The sequence below is a fragment of the Squalius cephalus genome (assembly GCF_949319135.1).
Source record: "Squalius cephalus genome assembly, chromosome: 11".
NCBI lineage: Eukaryota > Metazoa > Chordata > Actinopteri > Cypriniformes > Leuciscidae > Squalius > Squalius cephalus.
In genome coordinates this window covers 24,973,272-24,980,039 of record NC_137132.1, presented here as the reverse complement: position 1 = coordinate 24,980,039, position 6,768 = coordinate 24,973,272, and positions in this window count along the sequence as shown.

Below are 6,768 nucleotides of genomic sequence, written 5' to 3'. Positions count from 1 at the left end.
ATGTCTTTAAGGCGACATCTAGTGTATATATCTATGCACCAGTCTGCGTACACGTCACATACTAGGAAGCGCGCGTGCTCTCAGATCACTTGGACGTGGCTGTGTATAAGAGATAAAAACGATATAAATACTGTTCGTTTTCTCACACAAACCGCTCGTTTCGTGTCTTAGGCCATCAATGTGTACTTACGATGGGGAATTGTTTTAATTTGGACTCTGTGCATGCTCTTTGAGACAGTGACCACAGACTGCATTAAATGACTGACAGACAAGAACGGTTTGACCTAAAAATATCAAAATTGAAACTACTGCGGAAAAAAAGACACCTACATCTTGGATGCCCTTGAGGTAAGCTAAAACATACCAAAATTTAATTTCAAAGTGAACTATCCCTTTAAAGACTAAAAACGTTTTTTTGTTATTTTTATGAAAATCTGTATTTGTACATCCTTGAAGATATGGATGATTTGTATGCCTGGCTCCTTGACGCCATGATTTGATCTTGTTTTGAGTATCGGTCATGCATCTGACTCATTCACGTCTGGCTTTCTTCTAGTTAGCTGAAGGATTGCTGAAAACCTGTAGGCAAAGGTGTCACTCCTCAGCTACTTTAAAGTGCCAAAATAACACTTACACGCAGTGCCCTGCCCTTTCTAACGGATTTTTCAGCTGAAGTCAGCAAAGGTATGACTGGTTCTGCTGGCATCATACAGCTGTCGAGAAGCAAAAGAACCAGTTATGGTAGTCCCACACTTGTTGTGAAAGGTGGCTTTGCGAAATGCATTGTTATTCGTCACTCTTGGATACGTGACTTAAGCCTCTGAATCACTGGTGATCTGATAAACAGTTAGTTTGAAAAAGTACCTGGCACTGTTCACTTCCAAAGAATGGAGGCATACTGTATAAAGTCTCTAACTATGAGAACTATATGAGATCTTTGCTGTATTCTTAAAATAATTAATCAGTCACCCATGAATTTATTATATAATTTGCTCCTGATCTTCATGCTTGTCATGAGTCCAAATTTGAAAATGTTAAAGAAAAGTCTCTTTTTTTTCTCCTGATTCAGTTCAGATGGTACAATAGTGCTGTGTTAAAGGGGTCCTATTATGCTTTTCCACTTTCTCAACTTTAGTTAGTGTGTAATGTTGCTGTTTGAGCATAAAAAAGATCTGCAAGGTTACAAAGCTCAAAGTCCACTCCAAAGGAAGATATTTTATTTAAAAGAATCCACTTTTCAAGAACTACAACAAATGGCTTGTTTGGACTACAACGTGATTTTTCCGGATCTTAGGAAGTCATAATGTTACTCATTTAAATAATCAGCACCAACAGAATACACAAAAAAAAAGGTGTGAGGCCTGGTTGAGCTGCATTAGAGAAGACAGTGTTGTTATGTCAAAGAGATGCTGTTTTTTCCACCCCATTTCCAAAACTCATTTGTTTAACCTTCCTAAGGCTGACAAACTTAGAATGGTTAAAATTTATTTTAAACACTGTTCCTGAACATTATAACCCCAATATTTATCTGTGCGCTGCACATTTTGTGGAGAACAGCTTGTTTTTCTGTTGCTTTTGTTAGCTCTCACTTTTGTAAGATTTTGAAATCCGTGCTTGCAAAGTATGTGCATGAAATCCGTTCAGTACGATCCTCTTGTTCGTTAACATTGTCAGGGTCTGAATCGGGCTCGAGTTGGTTTGAAATTGACGCCATCATTATTTACACTAGAGAAGAAATGGGAGCTCTAGCGCAAGTTCTACCGGGAAGACTCTAATGTCACGTCATTCAATAACCACAGATCTAGCCAATCATCACTCGACATATGGAGAATCGGTTAACACCCATCACTACGTTCGCAGCTACTGATGCCGGGATTCACCCCCATCCTCCCCACCAGATTGGTCCCTGTCCATCCATCGGGGGTAGGCTCCGCTCCTGCCTTCATCTTTAGGCAGGAACTGCAAGCATCTGATATCCTCCGGATTTGGATTACGGACGGGGCCTACGCCAAAGAACTTTATCATTTCATCTATTTGATACTAATTTGCATACAACTGTTAAATAAATCTTATTCATTCTTTCTTTTACCTCCTGAGTCTTTCTGGTAGAACTCACAGTTATGGAGGGGCGGGACATTTCCCGAACATGCGTTAAGCGATGGCAATCACAACACACTGGGCCAGCTAACCAATCACAGCACATTTCGTATTTTGGAAGGAGGGGCTTCATCGAAAACGACGCATTCAACCAGAGAGAGGAGCTGTAGTAATGTAAAATATGTGAATTTTTTGAACAATCAAGCATGAAAACATATTCTAGTACACCCCAAAAACAAAATCAAGACTTCATAAAAAGGCAAAATAGGACCCCTTTAAAATAAATAAATATGCACTATCATTCAAAAGTTTGGGGTTGATTAGATTTGTTTTTCTCTTAAGTCTCTTATGATCGCCAAGGTTGCATCTATTTGATCAAAAAATGCTGTAATAACTGTAATAATGGGAAATATTATTACAATATAAAATATCTGATTACTTTGTTAACATAATTTATTCCTGTGATGCAAAGCTGATTTTTTTAGCACATTACTGTTACATGATCCTTCAGAAATCATAATATAATGCTAATATGATTATTTGCTGCTCAATAAACATTTATTATCATTATATTATTATTATTTTGTAACATTGTAAATGTCTTTACTGTTAATTTTTTAATCAATAATGCTTCCTTGCTGAAAAAAAAAATCGTACTGACTCAAAACTTTGGAATATAATTTAAATTTAATATAAATGTTATTAAAATCACACCTAAATACACTGATATAGTAGGCAACCGCGTTTGCCTGCATATTTACGGGTCGTGCAATATGATTTCGGGAGAAAATGTGCAATAAATGGGAGTGGCAACACTTTTCATATCGTTGACAATAAAACAACCGTCCCAACTTTACAAATTCAGGTTCTCCCTCCATGGGGATCATCCATTTCGAAAAGTAAAGCAGATACGGATCCTCGGCCCACCGTCTACACATAAAGGTGCAAAATTACTTTCATAATGTAATTAAAAAAATAAATTATTTATGACTTTTTATGATTTGAAACTGTGACAATATTCTCCTAAAAGTGTTATTATGAAATTATGTTGATAATTATCTTCATAATGTTACCAATTTTATTCTTAACTTATTCTTTATCTTTATTTTAGCATATCACTAAAACGCTGTTGCACAGATGCTTACCCTTGAAGACAAGTGTTCTTGTGTGGGAGATTGTTTTCTTTGCTGTGTTTGCATATTTCCTACTGAAACAGGAAGTAGCCTTTAGTTTGTGTTAAAGCCATGAGCAATTATTTGCACCCAGGTATTGCTATTCAGAGGCTACATCTGAAATCGAATACTACACCACAATGAAGTAGTCGAAAAACAGTATGTGACAGAAGAAGTATATCCGAATTCACAGTACTCATAAAAGTGTAGGCAAAAAGTACCTGGATGACCTACTTCTTCCGGCGAGATACTGAAGTGTGCACACTTAATTATCCCATGAGGCCACGGGAGAGTATTTATGAACGGAGGTGAAGCGACGTAACTGACGCTGGTAGGTCACATGATAATGACAGTATGGCGGATGTATTACGTATGGATTACATTCATACTACACACACTTATTCTATATAGAACATACTTTTTTTAGCGTAGTAAGTACCTACTTAAAAGAGTATGCGATTTCGGACACAGCCAGTGACAGATGGTATAAGGGGTGGGAAAATCTCATACTACATTTGATTGGCCAAAGACCTGTTTGGTGCTACTGTAGATGAGTCATGAATCTTAATGGTCTGTTCTCCCTGAAGAGAAAAGGTTTCAAATTCTTGGTTAAAAGCTAATTTTGTCAACTTTTAGAAGTAAACTAACATGAACTCAAAACTTGCATCCACAAAAATGAAGATGGTTTGTGATAAGGCACTGTAGCTTTGATGGACTGATAGTGGAGAACAAGTTGTTTTGAGAATGATCAAGATCTAGAAACAGTCTCCTCAGTGAAAACTCTTCACACTCTTTTGCCCAAAGACCACATAACCAATCAAAAGGGCAGAAAGGAGTGTTGTCTGGATATGTTCCTGCTGTAGCCACAAACAGAAACACGCTCTATTGTGTGTTTGTGTGCTGTGGAGGTGTGGGGAGGGAACGGTGAGTCAAGAATGGGGGCAGCTTGTTTCCAATTGCAAGGGTTGCGTCATAACTGGCAGGTTCCAGCGCAAATGTGCTTTAGTACATCTTGTATGTTCACGTACACAAATGTTTGCGAGGTCAATGTGTTTGCAAGCCGAGTTGAAAAACAGGTCACATTTTTTCCATGATGCTTTGACTGAGCCTTAGGTGATCTGCACAGGTAGATGCACTGACATTCAGATATTAAGGCGCCTCATTAAACAATTAGTTCACGGTTTGAGACAAAAGTTTGAACAACAGCCTGAGGCGTTTCAATGGAGCTCTGAGGAGGAAAAATTGACTGAATATTTGTATATGAAAATCAACAGGTTTTTGTGTCAGGTAAGTTTGCTAGGGTTACGATATGGAGTGATATAACTTGGGTAAAGGCCAGAGAAGGCTTGTATTAAACATAGTTATGGGTGTGTTTGAAATTCTAATCATCTCCAGCCGGAATCTGTAAAATTCTAATTGTGGTGCTTCTAAATAAGTGATAAAAAGCAGTTGCAAACATTGTACAAAATACACATACCTACCAAATACCTACTCATCTTTGCACCAATAAAATGTGCAACACTTTATGTTTTACTACCGGATTATATGTAATATCTAATTAATTGAACTTTTTCGGGGCATGTGAGTTCCCGAACATGATGCATGATGGGATACGCTTATCCTCGAATACCTCTTTGGATAGTGTGGGTTTAGTGTGCATTCAGGGCACTGCGCCCTTTTTAAGACATGGGACAGTCTTGTGCATTTACTTCCTGACACTTGCACGGCTTTCAAGTGGCCAAGACCAGTATTTGGACATGCCTGATGTCTTTGTTCTTTACAGATTCTGAATATGTCTGAGACTAATAATCTTTTGAACATACATAACATAAATATAACTCATGCACTGCCTTTTTAATGTAAGATTGGTGACTCAAAATCTCCACAGTCTTGCCCTCTTTAGCAAATGCTTTGCTGCAACCTGTGGTCTCTGTGGGAACTGCAACTGTTATGTAAAAGAAGGGATGAACTTGTTCTTCTTGAAACACCTGTGCATTTACTGTCATTGCTGAACAGCTGTTTTTGATTTTCACTTTTGAAATCAGTGTATTCAAATGTGCAGATACTATGTTCATGTTCCAATATATGTTTTATTTTATTTATTTTTTTGGTTTATTAAAGTGCCTTGATTTTGCACAGAAATCTGAACAAAACACCCTGGGTTTGTCCTTGTTGCAGGTGAACCTCTGTTTCATGTCTTTTGTTCATGGTTTTTGACACCAGCCGAAATGGCAGATGAATTTGCATCCGATAAATCTACAATGTGTTGTTGCAAGACAGTAATGTTTTCTCGTTTATAAGCCTTTGTATTTTGCTATATTTGCATGATTAAACGGTTACGTTTTGTTAGTTGCATTTGGCATTGTTGTTGTTGTTTTTCTCCTCTGCTGTCTGCCACCCTATCACACTCATTGAAATCATTTTCAGGTCACGAGTCGACCAACCAGTTGAGAACTGCTATTTATCATACCGTGATGTTTAAATGGGCGGTCCTGGGTTTTGGACAAATGATGGTGAAGGTACTGTGTATTTATTAGTTCTATGCATATTAAAAGATAAACAATTTTAACAAACTTCTTTTGGCCTATGCAGCAGATCATTCCCCTCTGCACTCGAGTGACAAGACTTTTTTTTACTGTTCACATTCATGCAACCCACAGCAAGTTTGATGCATTAATTGCGCCATATTGAGCTACTTATGGCATATTGCCAAATGAACCCATGCCAAAGGAAGCCCCTATATGATGTTTTATAAGATGATATTGATGGCACTAGTGCAGAGTAAATGCCGGTAAGCTGTGAGTTGGGGCTATTCATATTCAGATGTGAGCCCTGGGAGCTTTGTGCAATGCATTCTTAATGCACAGCCGTTATTGATGACAAGTATTAGAAGAGCAATTTCATCTTGGCATCTATTTAAGAACAGAGCAGCCAATAGGGCCTAATGGACTGTATATATATCACCACTAGATAGCAGTATTGCACCATGTATTTAGAGCTGTGTGTGGAGGATTAGACTCTACAAGTAATGATGTCTATAAATGTATTTGCACCAACAGCTTTTAAATACACATTTTACACAACCTAACAGTAGGTTTACTTTAAAATGGTGTGCTTTATCTCTTTTAAGTTGCCTTAATTAATACACATCCTTTATATATTGATCAATATTGTTTTCTCTTTATCCAGATCCTCACTGGAAATACAATGGCATTTCCACGCTCAGAGCCTCAGAACAAAAAGGCGAGGAAATGCAATACCTTGCAATCTTAACCTCTTATATCAGAATTTATAATCCTCAGCTAACGACTGACTGTAGCATCAACAACACCTACATTGTTAATTAGTAAGAATGTGCTTTCCTCACTCACCATTAACCTCACTCGCCCACTGATGCTTCCAATGACATCATACTGTGGAAAACCCAGAAACCGTAACCAACTGCGTGTGCGTGTGCGTGTGCGTGTGTGGGTGTGTCACGTGTGTGTGTGTGTGTGTG